We start from the raw sequence: 17,857 nt of genomic DNA on the forward strand, positions 1-17,857 counted from the left end.
AAGGAAGCAGTTAAGGAAATTATCCACCGGGATGAAACAATTACTGGGCAGGCTATGGTAGATACATTTAATGATTATTTTGTTCATAGAGATTTTAACGCTGTATCGCAGGTTGCTTATAATGTATTAGGTCAGGCAAATACATATTCATTCTTCTTAGAACCCACAAATACAAGCGAAGTGCAGTCCATAATTTTAGGCCTGAAGAACTCTCACGCTTGTGATGCAAACGGTGTACAGATAATGCCAATTAAATATGTTATCGATATCATAAGTCCCGTGCTTGCTTATGTCTATAATCGCTCCATATCTTTGGGCATATTTCCGTCAGAAATGCAAATAGCACGTGTAATACCTGTCTATAAGAAGGGTTCGAGGCATGAAGTCAACAATTATAGACCCATATCAATCCTCCCTATGTTTTCTAAAAGCCTGGAAAAAATAATTCATAACCGTTTGTATTTATTTTGCAATAAACATAGCATTATAACAACATCCCAGTACGGTTTCCAAAAGAACCGGTCTACAGAATTGGCACTTATGGATCAAAAAGAGTATATTTTGCACAATTTCGAGATAAAACAAGTTGTTGTAGGTGTATTTGTTGACTTCACTCAGGCATTTGATGATATTCATCATAACATTCTCTTCGAAAAATTACAGCATTATGGCATCCGTGGGCTTCCGCTTACATTGTTAAAAAGCTATCCTTCATATAGGTGTCAGTTTGTTTGTGCTAACACTCTGGTATCGAGCAAGAAGCAAATCATATCCGGCGTCCCACAGGGTAGCATTTTGGGTCCTTTGCTTTTCATTTTGTACGTAAATGATCTGGTTAATATAGCTTCAGAAACTAAATTTATTCTTTATGCTGACGACACCAGTATATTTACTGTCTCTCCAAATGTCAATGACACAATTGTAAAGGCAAATGATGTCCTGCGAGCGTTAGATATATGGACGAGAAATAACCACCTAAAGGTTAATGCTACAAAAACAAAAGCAATAATTTTTCAACTTAGAGGTAAACAAGTGACCATGTCTACTGACCTAATATTTAAATCTTCAAAGATAGAAATCATGCAGTGCGTTAAAGTTCTTGGAGTATATTTTTCCGAACACCTGCAATGGGATGATCATGTAAATTCTGTGCTGAATAGGTTAAGCAGTACGATAGGGATAGTAAATCGAAACAGATGTCTTTTACCTGAGAGAGTTAAGTTAATCATATACAGGTCTCTGTTCGCATCCTACTTAAATTATTCATTTCTAGTGTGGGGCACAACCACAGAGGCTAATCTAAACAAGTTATTAATAGCACAACAGACATTTCTACGCATTATTGCTAACTTACCATTCCCGCAATCTACCGCTCAGCTTTTTAAAGAGTTCAGTATACTTAGAGTTAGTGAGCTATATAGGTTTAGGTTATCACGAGAATATATTAGTCAAAAGCACGGAAGCAATACCCTAACTGACATTGCCCGACTATGCTTAGCCGATCCAGTATACACCACCAGGTCTGCTCCATTTTGGAAAATATCTACCTACCTGACTAATTACGGTCGACAAATGCTGCGCGATCAGTTACCACGGATCCTAAATGAATACATAAATCAGGGTATCGACATTACTAAACTGACACTTTCTGATTTCATTGCCATGTTCACCTGTTTAAACCAATGAATCTTACTCTATTTTGTGTACCATGTGATATGCGCTAAATTGGTGTATACAGTTTGTTTTAAAAAGTTTGCATGTTTGTAACACTTGGTATGGTTCCATTTTTATTGTTGCGTATTTTGCTTTGTTTTTGCGCTGTTCTCACTGCTGCCAGTGCTTGTTGTGGGGCCAAGGCCAACTCAAGCCGTGCCTGAACGGCTTTTCCCTTGGTTCGTTTTTTTCACTGTATAGTGAGAAAAGAAAATAAAATAACTGTCATAACTGTCATAACTGTATGCGATTGGAGGGGGACCGGGGAAAGTGCACTTTTATTTTCTAAAACTTGCCTCCATTTTGGTTCGTTCGCTTCTTTTGAAAGGTTCGATTAGTAAGGAAGTTTTGTTGTGTTCTCCTGCTAGTGCACTGCACAAATGCACACTTCAGAGCCGCATCATCTGTCGCAGCCCCACAAGGCCTCAACCATCACCTGAAAACGACCGGCTCTTATACGAGTAGAAAGCTTTACGTGGAAATGAATTGTTTCAAGCATGATGTAAGGGTAGTGGGGCAAGACGCACAGTATATACACTGTAAAAAAAAATTGTCAAAATGGCGGGCAATATCATGACAGCTCTATTTCCAAGCATTTAACCGTCAAAATGACGGCCGGCCGTCATTTTAAAATGACGGTGCTTCTAATCATTTTGATGTCTTGCATGTCAACTAGGAATACAACATTGCTCTCAATATGACGGCCTCACGTCTTTTCATATTACAGTATGTCGTCATTTAAATAATTAGCTGTCAATATGAAGGCATGATGTCTTTCCATCTTACAGTGTGGCATCATTTGAACGTCTTTTTGTCAATCTGAAATACATTTAGGTTGGCAATATGACGGCCTGAGGCCTTTTAATGTACAGAGTGGCATCAATTCGGGATAACAGACACCAAATCTAAGATGCGCGTCTTCTTACAAACGGTGTGTTAACCATTAGAATGGAAAAATTAACACATGGCGATCCATGTATAACCGCAATTTACAAGTGAAATTCTTGATGTCTTTCAGTTTCACCTTCCAAGTCATTTCTGTGACGTGTATTGGTTTAACACCAGATGACGCATGAATCAAACTATACTGTAAAGGCTGACACATAGTGTTCATTCACGAAGATATGACAGCAAATGATGTATCGGCAGTTGCATTATTTTTTCCTGCCTCACATGACCCCAATAAACCTACCACACACCACAGCAATCAGTCGGCTGATGAAACCAAAACTGTAACAAGACAATGAATTATAAAAATTTTAGCTGTCATAGCAAAATACTATGTCGTGATCCATTAATTCTAATGAGTTATACATTGTTTTAAACATGAAAACATGGAAGGAAAAATTTGGCTTTACTCTAAATTTTCCACATACGACAGCCTGGTATGTTTCCTGTACAGCTATGGTCCATATTTGTGTATATTGCTATAGGCCTAAGCAAGGTCGAGCTGCTTTTAATCGTTCTTGAAACGATCTCAACTGTTGTTTCAGTCCGTCGTTTAAATTTGTTGTTGCTCCTTGATCAAGGGTTTCCAGAATACTGAAAGTCTACAAACTAGTCTATATCCTTTGTTAGATTTCTGAAGCTTAAGTTGTTTGGAATGTGCAACATCTTATTAAAGATGCTACAAGAATTGATATGTTTTGAAGGCACTTATTGCTCATAAGTTCTTTGTTAGTTGCAGAAATACAAAAAAGCATTAAACTTGCCGCTCCTGTGTCGCCTTAGGTGCTTGCTCCCAATAACATGCATGGACCTTGGCATCTGAAAACAGAACATAACGTATAGCCAGATTAGATACAAGGATGATACACAAAGAATATGTACAAAATTGTACAATATGAAGCCACCAGAAAAGGGCCACACCAAGACAAAAACGACGAGGAACAATTTTGCTGCCATCATTAAATACTTGTAAATGAAATCAAAACATAATTCTCATCTCTATAAAAGAGAGAACGCATTTGTCCAACTTCCAGTTATGAACTGTGTTGCGTTCTAACTGTCAATCGCAACAATGAATTTCAACCTGCCTCTTGCTATGTGATGTGCAAGGCATGTGCTTTGTCAAGATGCGACGACAGCCCACCACTGAAATATATAGCAGCTTGCGGAAAAATTTTACACTGTCAGTTCAAAAGGTGTACTGTCTTGCTACCTTATTCCATCATCATTTTATAACCATTCAGGCTATATACACAACATTACCTTTACATTTACCACTTGAAAGCAACAGTCATTGTACTTTAGTTAAACGACAAAAATGCGTATAGTTGTCTTTATTTCCTAAAACTTCAGATATGGTATGCCTGCCTCAAGAGAGGTACACATCACATTCCCTCAAGGGAAAGCTTTTATCTGCAGGCACCAGCAAATAAACCAATTTAGGCAGCCTTAAGAGGGCAGGTCCGGAAGTGGAAGGCATTAGAAGCATCTCTTTCAACTGGACAACACTGCCATATCAATGCATCATTCTGGAGAAAAGCACTTGTGACCATCACAAGGTGTACAACACATGTACTGACAGAACTACGCATTGCTTGCTTGAAGCCTGAGCGAGCAGCATAGATTACCAAGAATATGTTGAATTACATAAATAATTATAAAAGGTGTTTTCTGCAATCTCGTGAAAACCGAGACACAGAACGAGAAGAAGTCCCACACACTTTTTACGGCCTTACAAATGATTTATTTTTGGCTCATCCATGTGCTTCAAGCCATTTTCGCGCACAAGCGCCCATGCAAATGAAAAAAATCAAGTCCGATCATCTTTCCATCCCCGGCAAAAGGCGCCACTCTATCTCTATGCTAAGGACAGACGGCTCTCTTATGCAGGACTGCTCATTCTTTTTTATTAAAATGCTCCAAGCACTTCACGCTCGTGCCAGGACTTCACCCAGCTAGCAATGTTTGTGCGGTGAAACAGAGGCAAACATTTTCTACAGTCTTTCATAGGCTGCTTCCCGTACTCGCAAGCATTGTGTTTCCTGAGGCGTTCATTCAAGCATTGCTCAGTCTGCCGGTGTTTTCTTTCCCACAGCACATGGGGATGGAGTACACAACGCCCACTGCACACTTTGCGAAATTCGTTTGGTGGTTGATCTAGCACACTTGTTTTCTTTCACAGCCGGACATGCGGGCACAAAGACCAGACAGCTCATAAGAGGCTGAAAGCGCCATGTTAACACCAAATTTTTCAGACACTCTTTTCAGTCCATGGCATAATTTATAGAAGTACGGGATCACCCCAGTATTTCTTGTCCCATACTTCCTTAAAAGTTCCCATAGGTTGAAAAGAGTGTCCAAAAATTTTGGTATCAAGTTGGTGTTTTCAGCCCCCTGTAATCTATCTGGTCCTTGAATGGGCATCTCCAACTTCGAGACACCTGCAAGACAAGCCTGCAGGACCAACAACCAAATGGAGTTCGCAATGTGTGCAATGGGTATTGTTTATTCGATCTCCATATCCAGTGCGAAAGTATACATCAAGCAGGCTGGGCGATGCCTGAATGAACCCCTCAGGGAACGTGGCAAAAAGTTGCAAGCAGGCACAAGCAGCAATCTTGCTTTGCATGTGAAGGACAGTAGCAAATGCTAGCCTCTGTTTCACTGCACAAGCATTATTAGCAGCGGTAAGTCTAGGCACGAGCAAGAACTCCTTGAAGCACTTCTAACAAATTATAAAAAAGAATGAGCGATCCTGCATAAGCAATCTCTCTGTCCTTACCGCAGAAAAAGAGTGGTACTTTTAATCGGGAATGGTATGACGACTAGTCTTGATTTTTTCATTTCCCTACGAGCCTGCAAAAATAAATCAGCTGCAAGACCGGCGATAGTGTGTGTATCTTCTCATTGACCTGTGTCTCAGTTTTCGCTGCTTTCTTTTTTTTTTTGCTGGAAGACAAAATAAAATGCAACAAATTTGGTAAACATCATAAGCGATAATGAATGATATGAATAGTGCGAGCTTGCTGTGCTAAGAGCCGCCAAGTTATCAGGTTGCTGACTAGTGCTTAAACCAGAAAGAGAATGAAAAGGAAGCTGAGCAGTTGTCGGCTAACCTTCGCCGTTCTAAAAAAAAGTACATGACTTTCACTCATGCATATCAATTGAATAAATTTTTTACTGGTCCTGAAACTCCAACCTTTATGGAAAGGGCATTTTCCATTATTTCATGCTCATTTACCTCGGCAAACGTTCCATAGTGATGGGGCTGCCGGGCGGATAACAGGTGTTGAAAGCAAGAAAGGCTTCAAGGAGTCCCACTGCCTTGTCCAGACTGGTTGTGGAGATGCACTCCTCTCTGTCGACTGCAAGGTTGAGTAGGTGGACGTTGCCCACACCTGAGCCTGGATGGGAACAAAATTACTGGCACGTGATACTACTGAGCTAAAAGATGTGCTCTGTAATTTCAAGACTAACTAAGATTACACATATTTATTTATTTACATGATACTTCCGGCCTCGGTTTGAGGCCTTAGGAAGGAGTGAGCATATCAGTAATATGTCAAGGGAAAGCACATAACAAAAAACCATCACAACAATTCAAGTAAGAAGCAGAGACGAAATCAAGCAGTAATAATAGTAACGAAAAGTAAAGCGCGACAAAAAGAAGGCGCGTACACCGCATAACGATACAACCACGCATGCTCAATCACTGGAGCAAGAAACGAAATATACAGACAATAAAGACAATCATGCATATGAAGCACTCAAGGGATTGTATATAACGACACGATGGTAGTGCTATTTTGTCTCAATACTGTTAAGCATACCGCAGAAAGACTGCACCGTCGGGCTTTCCACTGTACTCGAGGTGAGCGCATTACACTCACTTACTGTTCGTGGAAAAAACGTGTTTTAGACACATTAGTCCTGCAAGAAAATTCTTCTAACTTTTTTCAATGATTAGATCGTGTTGGGCGCATAGAAACTAAATGTACATATCCTTATCTCTTCCCTGCATATGAAGATAGAGTAGGTACATATATTTCAGTCTGTCCCTATACCGTCTCAATTTTAATGGCTCTAAGTTTGCGTAGTTTAGAAGAACCATCGGAGGTACTTGCCAGCTATAGCAGTTGAATACAAATCTAACCGATTTTCTTTAAATGCTTTCGAACTGTGTTATGTTTTTCTGGGTATACGTGTCCTATACTATTGAGGCGTACTCAAGAATTCGTGTAATGTACGTTTTGTACGCTAAAAGACAGATTTCTTGCTTTGACTGTCGAAGCGACCTCCTCAAGTAACCAAACTTTCGCATCGCCTTTTTTGAAATATATGATATGCAGGGTCTGTTCTGAAAGTAGTAGGACTGGTTTTTTCCTGGGCGAACGGGCGGACGAGAGGTGGTCTGTGCGTGCAGGATCGTCGAAGGGGTATATTGGAAATGCTCGAGAAAATCGGCAGTCGGCTCTCGGCCGTTGATGAGAGGAGGTCGCTTGTATTGTGAACCCCTGTCGAAATGTCTCGTCACGCAGAATCGTCGAGCCTTTACTGGATCAGCGATACGCGATCAAATTTTGAGTAAATCTTGGTAAAACGGGCAAAGAGACTCGCAACAAGATTAAGGAGGCCTACGGTGACACTTCGATGGGTAGATCAGGTGTTTTTGAGTGGCACAAGCTTTTCCGAGAAGGTAAGGAAAGAGTGGAGGAAGACAACCGCTCCAGACGCCCTTCGACGAGCATGACCAACGAAAATGTGTAGCGAGGGAAACATTTACTTAAAAGTGATCGTAGAATGAGTATCAGAATGATTGCTGATGACTTGACCATTCCTCAAACCCAAGTTTTTGGGATCGCGACAGAAAACTTATCCAAGAGGAAAGCGTGCGCGAAGTTGGGGCCGGGAGTGTTGTCAGAGGAGGAAAAGGCCAACCGGTAGGATCTTCTTCGTCATGTGAATGAGGACCCCGATTTTTTGTCCAGCACAAGGCGGCAACGCTGTCTCAGCCCCCCTACAGCCTCGACTTGAACCTGCCAAACTTTTTTCTATTCCCGAGAATAAAATCGACGCTCGAGGGGAAACATCACGGATCGGTAGGGGTGGTTCAACAGGCCAACAGGCCGTGACGAGGGAGCTAAACAGCATTCCGGTCCAGGCATTCCTGAAGGCGTACGAAAACTGTAAAACTCATTGGCAGCAGCGTGTAGGTGCGGAAGGGTGCTACCTTGAAAAATTGTAATCGTTTGTACTATTCTCTTGAATAAATTTTGTTTAAAAAAATGAGTCCTACTACTTTCAGAACAGACCTTGTATGTTTGTTCCATCTGAGGTCAGGAGTAATTACGAGACACCAAGTATTTGTAGCTGCTGACCGTAGACTGAATATTACCACCGATGCTGTAAGGATATTTTAAAGGGTTTCGTTTTCGCGTGAATGACATAGCTACCGTTTTATTTGCAGTAATAGTCATTTGTCATGCGGCGCACTATGCTTCTACGCTGGCTAATGATGAATTCAGACAAACCTGGTAATTTAAGTTATTGATTTCTTGATATAGTAAGCAGCCATCTGCAAATAACCTTATTTTCACGTTCACTACTTGTATTATGTCATTGACGAAGATTACAAAGAAAAGGGGCCCAAGGACAGATCCTTGTGGAATCCCCGACTCTACCGGTGCTGATTCAGAGCGCACACCATCAATAAACACACTCTCTCGCCGTGTTGACAAATTTGCAAAAATCCATTCAGGCAGCAAAACAAATTTTGAGTATTGGCTGTAGTTTTAAAAGTAGTTTAGGATGAGACACATGGTCATGGAAATATATGAATATCATATCAATTTGACCCTGTTTGTCTAAAATTGCTGCGAATTCGTGAATGGTTTCGAGAAGCTGCGCTGTTGTAGATAATCCCTTTCAAAACGCATGCTGCCTGGAATCAATTATGTTGCTTTTATTCAGAAAGACCGAAATATGTCTGAATGTAATATGTTCGTGTGTTTTCGCGCATGTGGGCAGCAATGAAATTGATCTGCAAGAAGTGATAAGCGACCGGTTTTCTGTTTTGGGTATTGGGGTGACCTTTGCGCACTTCCAATCATTTGAAGTGCTGCACACGACAGAGGCTTATTAAACAGAATACACTAATACTTCCAGCACCACTCGGCGTATCTCATGAGAAAATAAGTAGGTAGTAGTAGTAAGAGACCTTTATGATGTCCATTCCCGGCGATTTCTTTATATTTAGATTTAATAAGAGAGATAAAATGCCTTGTTCAGTCACTGAGATTTTATCAATAGGTGGGCACTCAACGGAAGGATTAAGGCTTGGCTTCCGACCGTCGTCATTCGTAAACGCAAAGGAACTGATTGAAGGTTTTTGCCATCAAACATTTATCTGTTACGGCTTCTCCGTCTATACAGAAACTGGATGAGGGCTGTTTTTTTTTATGAAAAGTGTCCTCAAAACTTAGCCGGGGAGGAAAGCAGATAATTCTTCAAAGATACACTTTGGTTATATTTCTACGAATTTTTACTGACGATTTTTAGCTGGAGGCGTAGGTTAGAAAGTTTACTGGTGTTAATCTCTGGTGGACGCTGACGGCGTTGTTTTCTTATTCGGCTTTCCACCCTAGCCTACTGTTTTCTGCGTCATCCATGGAAGTTTGCGCTGCTGCATACTTAGTTTCATGGGAACAAATTTCTTGACACTTTTTTGGACTGGGTCCTTAAGACCAGTTTGGCAAGCTTGGTGTCATAGGAAAAGCATCAGAGATTACACTCGGTTCACCCTTAAGGTGACAAAGCAGCGAAGTCTCTCGGCTTTGTCTAGCCTGATCTTTTTGCTTGCGATTATGTATTTCTAGCAAGATGCTGGTTCTAGAAAATCGGGACCCGCTTGCACGAAGCTATCTCAGCTCGCTGCAGGTATACCGGACCTCGAACTTATCACACCAAGCTGCGGCCAGAGCAGCAGGAACATACAAAAACCAGAGGGCCTATAGGCCCTCTGGTTTTTGCGAGGCGCCGCCGTGCGAGGCGCCGCCGCCTCGCACGGCTGCAGCGCGAGCAGCCTAGGCGAGTAGAGCCGACCGAACAGCCGCAGGGCAGTTCAGGACAGCAGAAATAGGCACGGCAGAGCGCACACGTAGCTGGTAAAGGCGTGCTCGAGATGTCCCTGCAAAAGACGTATGGAGAGGCGAACGCAACTACTTCAGGTAGAAGCAATACGGCAGTGAACACGCGAGCTCATCGCGATGCGGGCTGATTGAGCTCTTGTGGCTGTTCTAAAAACTGGAGGCAGGCCACGTCTTGAGCAAGACCATGAAAGCGTGCTATACTTTTGGAACAGTAATAATTTTAGAAATAGTGAGGCCGATTTAATTCAAAACCGGAATAAGCACCGAAGGAGCACTATGGGGTGCATAGCTGTCAGACCACATCTTAAAGCAGACCGCGCGAAAGCATGGCAGCACGTTGTTTATAATAGTCAATAGTCAATAAGTTTATTTTCCAGTTTCAACTGCAGGGTTTCCTGGCTAAAAGCTGCCTGGGCAGCTTGACTGGGTCCAGGAAACCCCTACAAGCAGTAGCACTCGAGCGGCACAAGAAATTTACAAAAACCAGTCACACATAAAGTAGTAGATTAAATACAGAAAACACTCGACACATATATACATTGACTCGAATAATAAAAATAGAAAAGAAAAAAAAGATGAGAGCACTGAAAATGGTCATACATATGGTGAGGGGAAAAGTAGATAAACACTCAAACATTCAAAAATCAAGAAGTGGAGGCATGGAATGGCATATGAACAAAATATTTCCGCAGCTCAGCTGTTTTATATCCTGTTGTGTGTTGATATGTGTTTAAAACATGGGGAAGATTATAAGACAACATTTGTAATTTATAATCGGTGCGAAAACGTGGTATGTTCCATGAGTTAGTACTTCTTGTATATATGTTAGCACGACGCGTGTCCAAAGATGATAGGGCCGAGTAAAAATTGACAATTTATGCCGTGGAAAAATACACTTTTTGCAATAACTTAAAATTATATCAAAAATTAACGCGAACAATGTTATGTGCTTGGAAGGCGTATTTGGTGGTAGTCATGTTATCAATATTGGCGATTATTCGAACAATTTCCTTTTGCAATACTAAAAGCTGATTTGATAGTTTTAGTTATTGTGGCCCATACTAAGCTACAGTAGATAAGGTGAGAAAAAATAATGCATAATAAATTTGTAATTTGCATTTCAAAGGTAAGGTGTCACGGCATCGCGAAAGGGCCCCGCAAACAGAAGAGAGTTTTTTGCAGAGGTGCTCGACATGGGCATCCCAGTTTAAATGACATGAAAAATACACTCCAAGGATCTTGTGGTCTTCAACAATTTCTATTTGCTGGTTTTCAAAGTTGAGCGTGCAGCTGGGTGCTATCGGTTTGTTTCTAGCGCGAAATATTATAGCTTTGGACTTTGTAGGATTTATCTTTAATTTATTCATGATTGACCACCTAGATAATTTATTGAGTGTGCCATTACATTTCACAATGAAATCGTTAAGGTTAGGGCCTGAAAGAAGTATTGTGCTATCATCGGCATATATTACAAAATCAATGGAAGGGTCTATACTAACAATATAATTTATGTGCACATTAAACAATAGAGGTCCCAGTACGCTTCCTTGTGGGACACCACACTGCTGATAGGCAAAAGGGAAGAAAATTCATTATCTACAGACACCGACTGACTTCTGTTTTGGAGGTAGCTTTCAAGCAAAGTGAGTGGTTCACCACGGATACCGTACATTTAAAGTTTGCTAGCAAGAATCGTATGGTTTAAGCAATCAAACGCCTTACTGAAATGAAGAAAAAGGCATATCGTATACAAGTTCTCAATAATGTTGCTCAAAATAATTTCATTGTTGGTAAGGCTGTTTCTGTGGATTTACCAGTTCTGAAACCAAATTGTGACTCAGTTATTACCCTACGTTTGTCGAAAAACTTTGTGATTCTTGCCGAAATAACTTTTTCCAGTCCCTTGGAAAATACAGGGAGCACTGAAATAGGCCTATAGTTTGCTGGTAAATTTCGGTCGCCCCCTTTATAGATTACAGACACTTTTGCAGTTTTCATTCCGTTTGGGAAAACCCCGCATTCAAGTGCAAGATTATAGATGTGGGAAAGCAAGGGACAAATTCTGTGCAAGACATATTTCAGTGGTTTCATCTGCATTGTATTGATATCTAAGGCTTTGCTGTTACTGATTCCCATGTACACGTTATAAACCTCATTTTCATCAGTAGGCTCGAAAAATATAGTCTCGCTAACCTGGCTAGGGTAAGCGGCGACATCACTTTCCGTAGGATCTTGAGATGAAGAAATGTTATTGACAAAATGTTTGTTAAAATATTCTGCGATTTCTCTTCCTTTTATTTCCTTGCCACTTGGTAGCAGAGTTTTTGCAACATGGTAATCAACACGGCGACCTAGGACATCATTCAAAGCCTTCCAAGCAATATCAGGTCTGTTCGAACTTGCGGTAGGAAAGCAAAAAATATTGCCACGCGCCTAACGCGCCGCGCGGCCTCCGCGCTGAGTCGAAGACGACGACGAAGCGGCGGTGGGCTCTCGTGGCGCGCTGTTCTGTTCTGTGTCGTGGAAGCTGGCTCCATAATTGAAAGAAGGCTCCCGGTCTTGGGTTCTTCCCGACGTCTACCTTCACGGCTCCTCTGGTCGTGACACTGGTGGAGGTGCGGCCGATGCTCCCTACTCCTGAGGACGACTCGACGCGTCCGCCTCTTGTGACCACCCCTGTCCATCGTGCCAGCCGGAGGATCCGCGGCCTGTCCCCCGAGGCCCTTCCTATTGTCAGCGCGCCTTCAACTACCACTCCACTCATGGCGAAGCCACTGCCCGCCCTGCCTACGACTGTCCCTGCAGCCAGCCCCACATATCTCACCCTTCAGACTCCACGCACGCCTAAGCCCTTTCACGGCGACCTGTTTGAAGATGTCGAAGACTGGTTGGCTCACTACGAACGGGTCGCGACCTTTAACTGCTGGGACGACGCTACAAAGCTCCTTAACGTTTACTTCAGCCTTGAAGACTCTGCACGAACGTGGTTCGAAAACCATGAGACTACTTTCTCTACGTGGCCGGACTTTCGACGTCAGCTCCTGAGTACGTACGCCAACAGCGACCGCCGGGAGAGCGCAGAGCGTGCACTGTCCTCTCGAATTCAGCTTCCCAATGAGGGTGTTACCATGTACGTCGAGGATGTGAAGCGTCTTTGCCATCGCGCCGATCCGGCCATGCCAGAAGAAAAAAAGCTGCGGCACCTGATGCGCGGCGTAAAAGAACAGCTCTTTTCCGGCCTCGTGCGGAACCCGCCCAACACCGTCGCGGAGCTCCTGGCCGACGCCGTGCACATGGAGAAATTGCTGCAGCAAAGATCCCATCAGTACGACCGGCAACTGCGCCCAACATCGACTCTATCAACGTTGGACCGGTTCGACCATGATCCCAGGACGAATCCGGACTCCCTTCGTGAACTCATCCGTTCCGTGGTCCGCGAGGAGCTGCAGCACCTTCAAGCCACCTTTGCCCCTCGCGTCGATTCCGTCACCAGCGTCATCCGCGAGGAAGTCCGACAGGCACTCAGGGCACAAGACGCTGCAGCTCTGCCGGCGCCGCAACCGACCCCATACGATCCCGCGCCGTACCCGACTCCTGTCCAGCCAGTCACGTACGCGGACGTCGTGCGCCGCGCGGCCCCATCTCCTGGGCCTTCGCCTTACACCGCACCATTGGTCGCGGTGCACTCTGCCCAGCCGACTCCTTACTGGGCGGATCGGCGCCAAGCACCGCGGAAGACTGACCTCTGGCGCACTCCGGATCAACGCCCGCTCTGCTACCACTGTGGTGAGGCCGGCCATCTCTACCGGCGGTGCCCCTATCGCGAAATGGGACTACGCGGTTTTTCTGTCGACAGCCGCCGCCACGCCCTGGAGAGCGCCCTCAAGACATCGCCGAGTATGTCACCCGCCAGCGTAGTTCACCATCTCCTCCGCGCCGAGAGTCGCGATCGCCCTCTCCACGCCGGTCTTCGCCCTCTGGGTCCCGTTTCGCCTCAGGACAACGTGGTTCCTCGAGCCCTCGTCGGGAAAACTAGCTCCGGCGGCCTTTGGAGGCGAGGCCGCCGAACGCCGTTCCGACGCAAAGCTTCCACCGCCGCAGCAACTGAATCGCCCCGACGTCGCACGCCGCATCGCTGCACAGTTTTCCCCGACGCGCCTTTCGTATGGCCGCGATGCCGCGACCTCAATCGCCGACCCGCTACCGCCGCCGCACCGACCCAATCTCCCCGACGCCGAACGCCGCATCGCCGAAGAGTTTTCCCCAACGCGCCGCTTGAATCGCTCCGACAGCGCAACCCCAGTCGCCGACCAGGTTCCGCCGCCGCACCGACAGAATCCTCCACAACAGCCATCGACGGGCCGTGCTGAAGGCAGGGTCTCCTTGGATATCCCTGTTCTCGTCGACACAAAGGAGGTCAGCGCGTTGGTTGATACGGGCGCAGATTACTCTATCCTTAGCGGATGGCTTGCGCCGGCCCTGAACAAAATGACGACACCCTGGGACGGTCCCGACATACGCACGGCAGGCGGACATCTTGTCGCACCACTCGGCATGTGTGCGGCCCGGGTTACGGTTCGAGGCTGCACATTCGTTGCCACCTTTCTCGTTCTCCGCGAATGTTCTCGCGATGTCATCCTTGCCATCGACTTTCTTCGCGAGCACGGTGCGATAATAGACCTCCCGAACCGCTTGGTGACGTTTTCTACCGCAATGGCCACAGAAGAACCTGCGCACCAGGGTTCTCGGTCCGCCCTGCGAGTCGCCGACGATAACGTTACGGTGCCACCACGTGCCAGCATTCTCACGAGAGTTACCTGCGACGAGCCACATAGGGGACTCCGGGTTGTCGAGCCTAATGTCTCCCTCGTACTCACTAAGGGGGTTGCGGTGGCCCGGGGCCTTGGATCCTTTCATGACGGTTGTACAGAGGTCCTTGTCACCAACTTCTGCAATAAACATCGACATCTGTTCCGTGGCACAACCATCGCTTACGTCGACCATGGTCAGGAAGTGGCCGAATGCTTTGCTTGTGCGGAGGACACACCTGGAGCTGACGCCGAAGCGGTCACCAGCGTAGACATAAATCCTGGCCTTCCACCCACTGAAAAGAGGCAACTCCAGGACCTCTTGCGGGAGTTTGGTGCGTGTTTCACGTCGTCGTCCAAAGTGCGCCAAACGTCGATAGTTAAACACCGCATTATCACGCATGAAGGAACCCGACCCATCCATCAGCAGCCCTATCGTGTGTCCCCTCGTGAGCGAGATGCTATTCAAACACAGGTCGAAGAGATGCTCACAGACGGCGTCATCCAACCGTCAAGCAGTCCGTGGTCGTCTCCTGTCGTACTCGTGAAAAAGAAAGACGGGACACTACGGTTCTGCGTCGACTACAGGATGCTGAACAGTGTGACCAAGAAAGACGTGTACCCGCTCCCGCGTATCGACGACTCCCTCGACCGACTTCGTCAAGCCAAGTACTTCTCTTCGGTCGACCTCAGAAGTGGTTATTGGCAGATAGAGGTTGATGAGAGGGACCGTGAGAAAACCGCCTTCATTACACCGGACGGGCTGTATGAATTTCGCGTCCTCCCATTCGGGCTCTGCTGTGCTCCTGCCACGTTCCAAAGAATGATGGACACCGTTCTCACCGGTTTGAAGTGGCAGACCTGTCTTGTTTATCTTGACGATGTCATCACTTTTTCCGCAACGTTCACGGAACATCTGCACCGCCTCAGGACTGTCCTCAAAGCCGTTCGATCCGCCAACCTCTCCCTCAAACCAGACAAATGCCACTTTGGGTTCACCGAATTGAAGTTCCTCGGGCACGTCATTAGTGCTGACGGAATCCGCGCTGACCCAGAGAAGCTTGCTGCCGTTTCTGCCTTCCCGGTGCCTTCCCACAAAAAAGCAGTCCGACGTTTTCTGGGCCTGTGCTCCTATTATCGCCGCTTCATTAGAAACTTCGCCCAGCTCGCCAGCCCTCTGACGCTCCTAACCCGTGATGACACGTCATTTTCCTGGGGCAACGAACAACAGACTGCCTTCGACGAGTTACGACGCCTACTCCAATCACCACCCATCCTGGCACATTTCGACGAAGATGCCGACACGGAGGTGCACACGGATGCGAGCAACGTCGGTCTTGGCGCCGTTCTAGTTCAGCGGCAAAACGGTGTCGACAAAGTAATTGCCTACGCCAGCCGCGCACTGTCGCGTGCTGAGTTGAACTACTCTACTACGGAAAAAGAATGCTTAGCGGTAGTCTGGGCCGCCGCCAAGTTCCGCCCATACCTCTATGGCAGACCGTTTCGTATCGTCACCGACCACCACTCGCTGTGCTGGCTGAAAAATTTAAAGGACCCTTGCGGCCGCCTAGCACGTTGGGCATTACGCCTGCAGGAATTCGATTTCACTGTCACCTACAAGTCAGGCCGGAAACACACCGACGCTGATACCTTGTCACGCGCTCCCGTCGAACCTCCTCCGCACGACACCACCGACGATGATAGCTTCCTTGGAGCGGTCAGCACATCTGAGCTCGTTTCCAGACAGCGTGCCGATGCCGAGCTCCGTCTGCTCATCGAACATCTCGAAGGTGGGTGCCCTGAAATACCACGAAACCTAGCTCGTGGACTATCGTCGTTTTGCCTGCGGAGAGGGGTGCTTTATAAAAAGAACTCTACTTCAAGTCCGACAACTTACCTGCTTGTCATACCGTCTGATCTGCGGGATGAAGTCCTCCTTGCCTGCCATGATGAACCGACTTCCGGCCACCTTGGAGTTACCCGCACCTTATCCCGAATCCGGCAGAACTATTACTGGCCCAACCTAACTTCAAGTGTCAAGCATTATGTCCGGACATGCCGGCAATGCCAGCGGCGAAAAAAACCCGCGCTCAAGCCTACTGGACTGCTTCAGTGCATCGAGCCGCCACAAACACCATTCGACAAAGTCGGCATGGACCTTCTGGGGCCATTTCCTCTCTCGTCTTCCGGCCACAAGTGGATCGCAGTCGCCACAGACTACTTGACCCGCTACGCTGAAACGAAGGCCCTTGCGCGAGGTACTACCGCCGAAGTTGCCCACTTCTTTATGCACGACATCGTGCTTAGACACGGCGCCCCATCGGCCGTCATTACTGACCGAGGCAAGGCGTTTACATCCCGACTCCTGCGTGACATCTTAGCGCTTAGCCATACAGCTCATCGACCAACAACAGCGTATCATCCCCAAACCAATGGTCTAACGGAACGGCTCAACAAAACATTGGCGGACATGATCTCGATGTACGTCGACGTTGAACACAAAACCTGGGATGAGGTCGTGCCGTACGTCACCTTCGCATATAATACCGCGACGCAGGAAACCACCCAGTTCACCCCGTTCCGTCTCGTGTATGGCAGAGAGGTCCGCATGATGCTAGACGCCATGCTGCCGTACGGCGACGCAGAGCTTCCCCCTGAAGCTGGCCACTTCGTGGAGCAAGCATAGCAGGCCCGTCAGCTGGCCCGCTTGCACATCAAGGACCAGCAATCCGCCGATGCCCGACACTATAACCTTCGGCACAGGGACGTGCACTACGAGCTGGGCGACCACGTGTGGGTGTGGACACCAGTGCGCCGCAAGGGATTGTGCGAAAAGCTTTTAAATAGGTATTGTGGCCCGTACAAAGTCCTGCGCCGCCTGAACAGCGTCAACTACGAAGTTGTCCCCCATGGAACTGTGGTCGTCGGCCCTCAGCGTCAACGGCCTGAAATCGTGCATGTAGTGCGCTTAAAGCCGTACTTTTCGCATGACTGAGCGCTGTGTTCACGATGTTTCGTACCTTTTCCCCTTACCCCACGTGTGAACTTGACTCTCCCTGCATGTCGTCTAGCGCGCACTGTATAGTTCACCTCACCTCGTCTTTTTTTTCTGTTCCTCCTCCCCTCACTGTACATATCCCATTCCACATCGAGACGATGTTTGCTTTCGCAGGGGGGAATAATGCCACGCGCCTAACGCGCCGCGCGGCCTCCGCGCTGAGTCGAAGACGACGACGAAGC

Source organism: Amblyomma mixtum, chromosome 10 (assembly GCF_055824585.1).
Source record: "Amblyomma mixtum isolate Tamu chromosome 10, ASM5582458v1, whole genome shotgun sequence".
Lineage (NCBI taxonomy): Eukaryota > Metazoa > Arthropoda > Arachnida > Ixodida > Ixodidae > Amblyomma > Amblyomma mixtum.